The sequence below is a fragment of the Desmodus rotundus genome, chromosome 4 (assembly GCF_022682495.2).
Source record: "Desmodus rotundus isolate HL8 chromosome 4, HLdesRot8A.1, whole genome shotgun sequence".
Lineage (NCBI taxonomy): Eukaryota > Metazoa > Chordata > Mammalia > Chiroptera > Phyllostomidae > Desmodus > Desmodus rotundus.
The window spans coordinates 37,999,997-38,006,293 of NC_071390.1; the positions used below are offsets into that span (position 1 = coordinate 37,999,997).

Below are 6,297 nucleotides of genomic sequence, written 5' to 3' on the forward strand. Positions count from 1 at the left end.
TGTAGACCAGAATGCATTTTGGGAGAATATGTTCTCAAAAGGGAAATATTGATAAATCAAGAAGTTATACATAATGAACTCATCTAGTCAGAGGTCATGGAGAACTAACTAGAAATTTGTATATTTTCTTGGTGGCAGAGGACACCTTTCTGATTTTCAATCTCACTTCTTAGATGGGAAATTTGCTTGACCTATATATACACCTCACTGAGTTCATCTTTTTATTGGGAGAATAAGCTAAAATCTGCAGTTGTATAGCTTAAATGAGAAAATACACATGCAGAATTTAGTACAGTAAGAACTCACTATATATTAGCTATTCAAATGGGGAAAGATCGCTTCTGGCCCTTTGGCTAAGATCAAGTATAGTATCTGTTCTTATCAGTTTAAAACTGGGAAAAATAATTTTTAAAAAGGTAAAATTTTGACGCACAGAAATATAAAACAAACATGTTAAAGATTTTGTTGAACTCATTATTAAATGAGTATAACCAATTCAAAGGGAAAATCTATAGAGTATGAATATTGAAATTAATTTCTCTAAACAGTGCATAATTTTCTATTGGAGGCATCCAGTAGTCTTTTTTGCTTGTTCTAAACTCTCCAACATTGCTACAATTATTATTAATTCATCTTAGCTGAGTTCCTCCATTTATGCCCACTTATCAGGAAGGTCTCTACCTTCATCATGTCATAAATCTAATGTGCTTAAAACCCACATTTACGATATAAGTATTCCTTCCCATTCCAGGTACATTTTGCAATAGAGTTCTACTGTTACAACCCCTTATTATCAAGCCTTCAATTCTTGGCCATAACTTACCAACTTGGATTAAAGTCAAAGGATAAAAAATATGTTGAGGCTTAAACAAGGAAGAGAAACGGAAGTGGTCGTTCTGGCAATTTACCCATTTAGAATGACTGGGGCTATGAAAACTAAATCCACTGTTGGCAGTGCACGCTCAAGTAAGAAAGTCTATTTGGTGTGGGAAATAGTACTCAACCTTTCATTTTCAGCAATTTAATCAAATCTCTCCTGCTCTCTCAAATATTTATTTAGTCTCCTATAATTTATGGTAACCATGGCGCTTAGTATTACCCAGGTGTTAAATCTAATACAAAAAAGGTAAAAGGAATAGTAAAGAAGTATCAAGTGATGCCCAAGGGAACTTATTAAGTGTATTTCATTTAAATAATCCAATTCAACGAACTGAGGCAAAACTCTTAAAAAAAGAGAGAGAAAGAACTTGGCTCAAACTGAAGACGGCACCTCACCTGCAAGCTGCCCAGGTCATTAATTTTAATAATTTCTGTTGTGCACATCTAGGTAGACAGCTGTTTAGTTATTGTGCTGTTACTCTTATTAGGTTGATATTAGCATCTCCACGTGAAAGATGCTCAAAGGGGCTAGTGACTTGTGCCCCTTTGTGCCCCAAGGACATATGCAAGGCCACAGACACTGTTCCATTTCAGCTAATATTTATCTCTTTTCCAGGAAACCTGAGCTGTTTCTTGGTTAGCATTTCCTGAGTGATCTCCATCTGAGAGAAGAGACTTCACTTGGAGAAGTGATATAGTATAAAAACCTTAGCCTAAGACATTTCAGGAGGTTAGCCATGTCACCTTGAGGTACTCCTCTCCGACAGTCTCTTATCCTCAGAAACCACTGTGTTTCATACCCTCTTCTCCAACAGTCAGCACTGATTCCATGCACCCACATGGGCTCAACCTGTGAATGTATTTCTTTTTTTTCTTTTCTGTGAATGTATTTCATCGCTACTCCGCCACATGTAAGAATCATTTTAGAAGAGAAATATTAGTCCAGAAGCCCATGATGCTGGTGGGCCTCCAGGTTAGTTGCAGGCTCATGCTGAAGGCCAACAGAACAAGTTGAAGTCAGGAGGCTGGATTCCAGGTCTGACTTTGCCGGTAGGTATTGAATGGCATGACCTTGGGCTAAAAATTTAGAACTTCTGTCACTTTATTTATAATTATTTATCCAAATATTGGAGGAAGGAGAATGCGAAAGTTCAAATATGGCATGCTTCTTTTCTTATTTAAACTATATAACCTAACTTATTTATTCATCAGGGTGACATTCACCCGGATATTGGTGAATATCCAATATCCAATATTGGTGAAGTCATGTTGGTGACCCATGGCAGTTTTCGGTTTCAGGCTCAGGTTTTTTATATTATATCACCTGTCCAAGTGAGGTGTCTTCTCTCAGATGGAGATTGCTCAGGAAATGCCAAGTTATTTTGTTAAAATCCTCTGCCAAATAGGGACCATTTATTCAAATCCAATAGTGCAGAGAAATATTATTATAAAGATAAATAAGAAGCAGCAGCGTGTACTGGAAAGAGACTAGATGGAGAATAAAAAAATTCCCCATTTGCCAGTTCAGCTAACACCAATTGTAAATGTGACCCAGAATCATGACTGGAGTTCTTTGAGGCTCTGTTTCTTCTGTGACTGATTGAACCACATATATTCTGGATGCAGAGAAGCATTCATAATCTATGCTGTGCAATTAGAAATTAGCTACACACGAGGAAATAAATTTAGATTATCTGTGTTTTGGCTACTACTCTTTCCTTTCATTAACATAGAAATCAAGGATATTTACAATCACTCCTAATAATGGCAGCATTATCATAGTGCTAGTATAGAACAATAGCCCGACTATGCTAGCTTTAGTATACTACAAAGCACTTTCCAAATATATTGGTTCATTTGGACCTCACAGTGACATGTGAGATAGATGTTATTATTCTCTCCCTTTGACAGTCTAGGAGTGTGTGTGTGTGTGTGTGTGTGTGTGTGTGTGTGTGTGTGTGTGTGTCTGAGAGAGACAGAGAGAGAGAGATGGAGGGGGAGAGAGAGAGAGAGAGAGATGGAGGGGGAGAGAGAGAGTGCGTGATCCCACAACCACTGCAGAAGAATTGCAGAAATCAGTAACAGTCTTGGTCTTGTTCTGGGGTTTCTGTACCCTTGAAGCTTTGCTGCTCCAGCCATCCTACATCTGCTTCTGTTTAGCCCAAGCCCATTACCACAACAGTGACCCTGGAAACTCTGCCTGGATAAAACCTATAAATATGCCTCATGATAACTCAAATAATTAATAATCAATAATCCAAATAATCACTGGCTTGTAACACATAAAAACAGACCTTACACCTTTGCAGGCTTTTCACTGATCCCCAAAATGGCTTTTTCTGAACAGGGTTCAAAGATGATAACTTAATTATTTTCTCAAGCTTTGGGACCACTTAAGGAAAAATAGTCAAATGTTTTCAGTTTAAAAAAATACTAAAAATAGTTTAAATTTTAGTACAAAGCAATATATTTACTGAAGAAAATGGGAAAACACAGAAAACAAGTTCAATTTCACCAATTCCAATGAAAATTATGTTTGGCCACATGGGATCATGGCAGATTATTCACTTTCAGGGCATTTTTATTTTCTTTAACCAAATTTGGCCTCAGAAGCCTTCTCAACACAGTGCCTGTGGCATCCATAATACTTGATCAGAGTTGGCCCATGGGTTGGTGTTTATTTTTTCTTTTTTCTCTCTTGTACCTTTCCAGTACCTTTTCTCTGGGCTCACCTGTTAGCATATACTCAAGTACACACATATATCTTTTTAAAATTTACTGATTTGGCTGGCTTCAAAGCATTCGACTTCTTTATTAATGTGATACTATCTATTTTGTTTTCTATAAAAGGTGCAACTCTTGCACTCCAATCAAAGAATTTTCTCTGCTGCTTCAGGGAATGGGAGAAAGTTAAAAGGTCTTATACAGACAATCATAGAAATCGGTTCTGAAAATGAGCTTGAATTTGAATAGTTTAAGTCCAAACTTTTCAAAAGGAGACTTTTGTAGTGAAAATACTTAATACCCAACATTCTGTGTTAAGACTGCATGCTTTCCAAATAAGGTGTCCCTGTCCTTCTAAATTACTTAGTGTAAAAGCTGTAATGTTATATGTTCCCAAGGGGCAGAAAGTAATTCAGACATGAAGTAATTTTAATAGAAATCATTCCTCTTTTCTTGGCAAGAGAAGAATTTCAGTAGGAATTTTTCAAAATTACAAAATATCCCTCCCTGGGGAATCCATGCTGCCACTTAGCAGATTTCTCATTTCATTTAACACAAATATTTTGATCCTCAAGGGGAAATATGCTCAGTTACAGTTTCTGCATTACTGTCTCCCAAAGATAAACGAGGTGCCTTTCTCCAAAATGGACACAGGAGAGGTAAGGTGGGAGGAACATGATGTAAATCCCAGGAAGAAATTTCTAAAAACAAATCATTTACCAAAGTCCTTAAAAATGGAAACAACCTCCAATTGCTATTTCATTTTCTTCTCAGAATGTTTTTCAAACAGGAGAGATAGGAGAGAGACTTCCCCCCCCCCCCCCCAGGAGAAAGCTAGCCTGAAGATCTGCCTGAAGGAAAAAGATGTTGATCTTGGAAGGCACCTGGGTTAATCCTCTTACCAGTTCAGATGGACGCAGTGGCCTACTGCTAGACGGGTGGGTGGAGAGAGATTATTATGAGTTGCATGTGGACTTAGCTGAAAAGGGCTGTCTGTTGGAGAGTTGCGATCGAGGATGCTTTCCATTTGCTGATCTTGGATAGGTGATGCCTCTAGCAGTGCCAGCACACCTGTGAGGAAGAGGCAACTTGCCATTAGTGCATGTTCCCAAGTGCCCTCTGCCCTCCAGATCTTCTGAAACTGAGTATTGAAACCTGTCCTTTCCAACCAACATTAACACTTGCATCTTGCCCCACTAGTAATTCCATTGAGCTTCCACTCTTTGCTAAATAACAAGCAAAATAATCTCCCATGTTGGGTAAACAGGATACACTATGTTTGCCAGTGGTCCTGTAGAAAAAGTTGAGCTTGAAGGAAGTAACTCAATGTTGGTAACATCAGGTGGCATGAGTTGTTAGGGAAAATGTTTGGAAGTATGTATTATTGTCGTCTTCATCCAAGCGGGCACCTACCTATTCTGTCTCTGAAAGAATGGCATTGCTCTTAAGGTCAACTTCACCATATTTTGGTGGTGAAACCATTTCTTTCTTGGAAGGTAAATAAATAGTTGTGAGGCTTTCAGTGAAGGAAGCACCAAAAGAACTTTAAAATAAGCCTTGATGTCCTCAAATAAATTCGTCTTGGAGGACCTTACACAATCCCTCAAGACTTCACCCTTAAATGTTGGGTCTCAAAGTTTATTTATCTGCATTTGAATTAAAAACTTAGACTCTAAGAACCTGAAACCATGGCCCATGTAGATCTTTTTGTCATTTTAGCCCAGGGGGCTCAGTGTCTGGGTACATAGTTAGCGACCAGTAAATGTTTTTGCCCCCGCAGTCTGAAAGTTTAGCAACACCAAGGGAAATTGCTTAACTGCTTCAGTCATACAACATGTCTATCATGGATTCATGGCTGTTGCAGAAATCCAGGGTCAGGAGCAACACTAACGTACAAGTCGTCAGATGTTGCAGTGATTTTGATTTCCTGATGGGATATTGGAAGTTTCGTTGCCTGAGGGATTGACATCAGTGCCCAAGGTAATTGCCAGATATTTCAACACTAGTTTATAAGCCCTTTTGAAGGAGAGAATAAGCAACTCTCTAAAGCCACAAGCAGCTGTTTAAAAAAATACAATTATTTTTGAAATGGAGATTTTATAACCACTTAAGCTCCAAGAACTATTTAAAGTGATATTTAAAAAACCATAGTATCACTTTTTAAAATGTCTTGAAGTGGGCCACTTTGTAAGGAAACAGACTTTATTAGGCCAATCTCCTTTCCCTCTTCCTTATACTTTGGTTTTATGATGTTAGGCCTAGCAGAAGTCACTTCTTTGTGCACATCAATTCATGCCTGTACTGATGACGCCAGGATGGGTGTTAAATTTCCTGTGGCCAATTTCGGGGTGATCAAGGCCTCACCTAACTCCAATCATGTTTTTGGCAAATATGTGCCTTGCAATATATGTCCCCTGAAATGTGGGACAAGAGAATATAACCAGATTTGTGTAGACCCATCTTTCCTACTAAAGAACTACTGTTAGAAATATTAGTCGTTAATATTTATAATAAGTAATATATTTCGAGTGCCTCTGTGAAGCAAACTCTGTACTAAGCATTTCACATACGATCCTCCCAACGATATTATAAGAGACATGAGCAATTCCTTTTGATAGAGAACAAAGTAAGGCTCCTGGAAGTTAGGTGATTTCCCCAGGATCACATTGGTGTTAAATAACAGACATTGGGTTT

The 6,297-nt window shown here is 38.1% G+C and overlaps 1 pseudogene; it reads left to right on the top strand.

Moving 5' to 3' along the window:
- The first annotated feature begins 334 nt into the window (after positions 1–334).
- Positions 335–494, top strand: LOC112305663 (U2 spliceosomal RNA; annotated as a pseudogene).
- Positions 495–6,297: the final 5,803 nt, after the last annotated feature.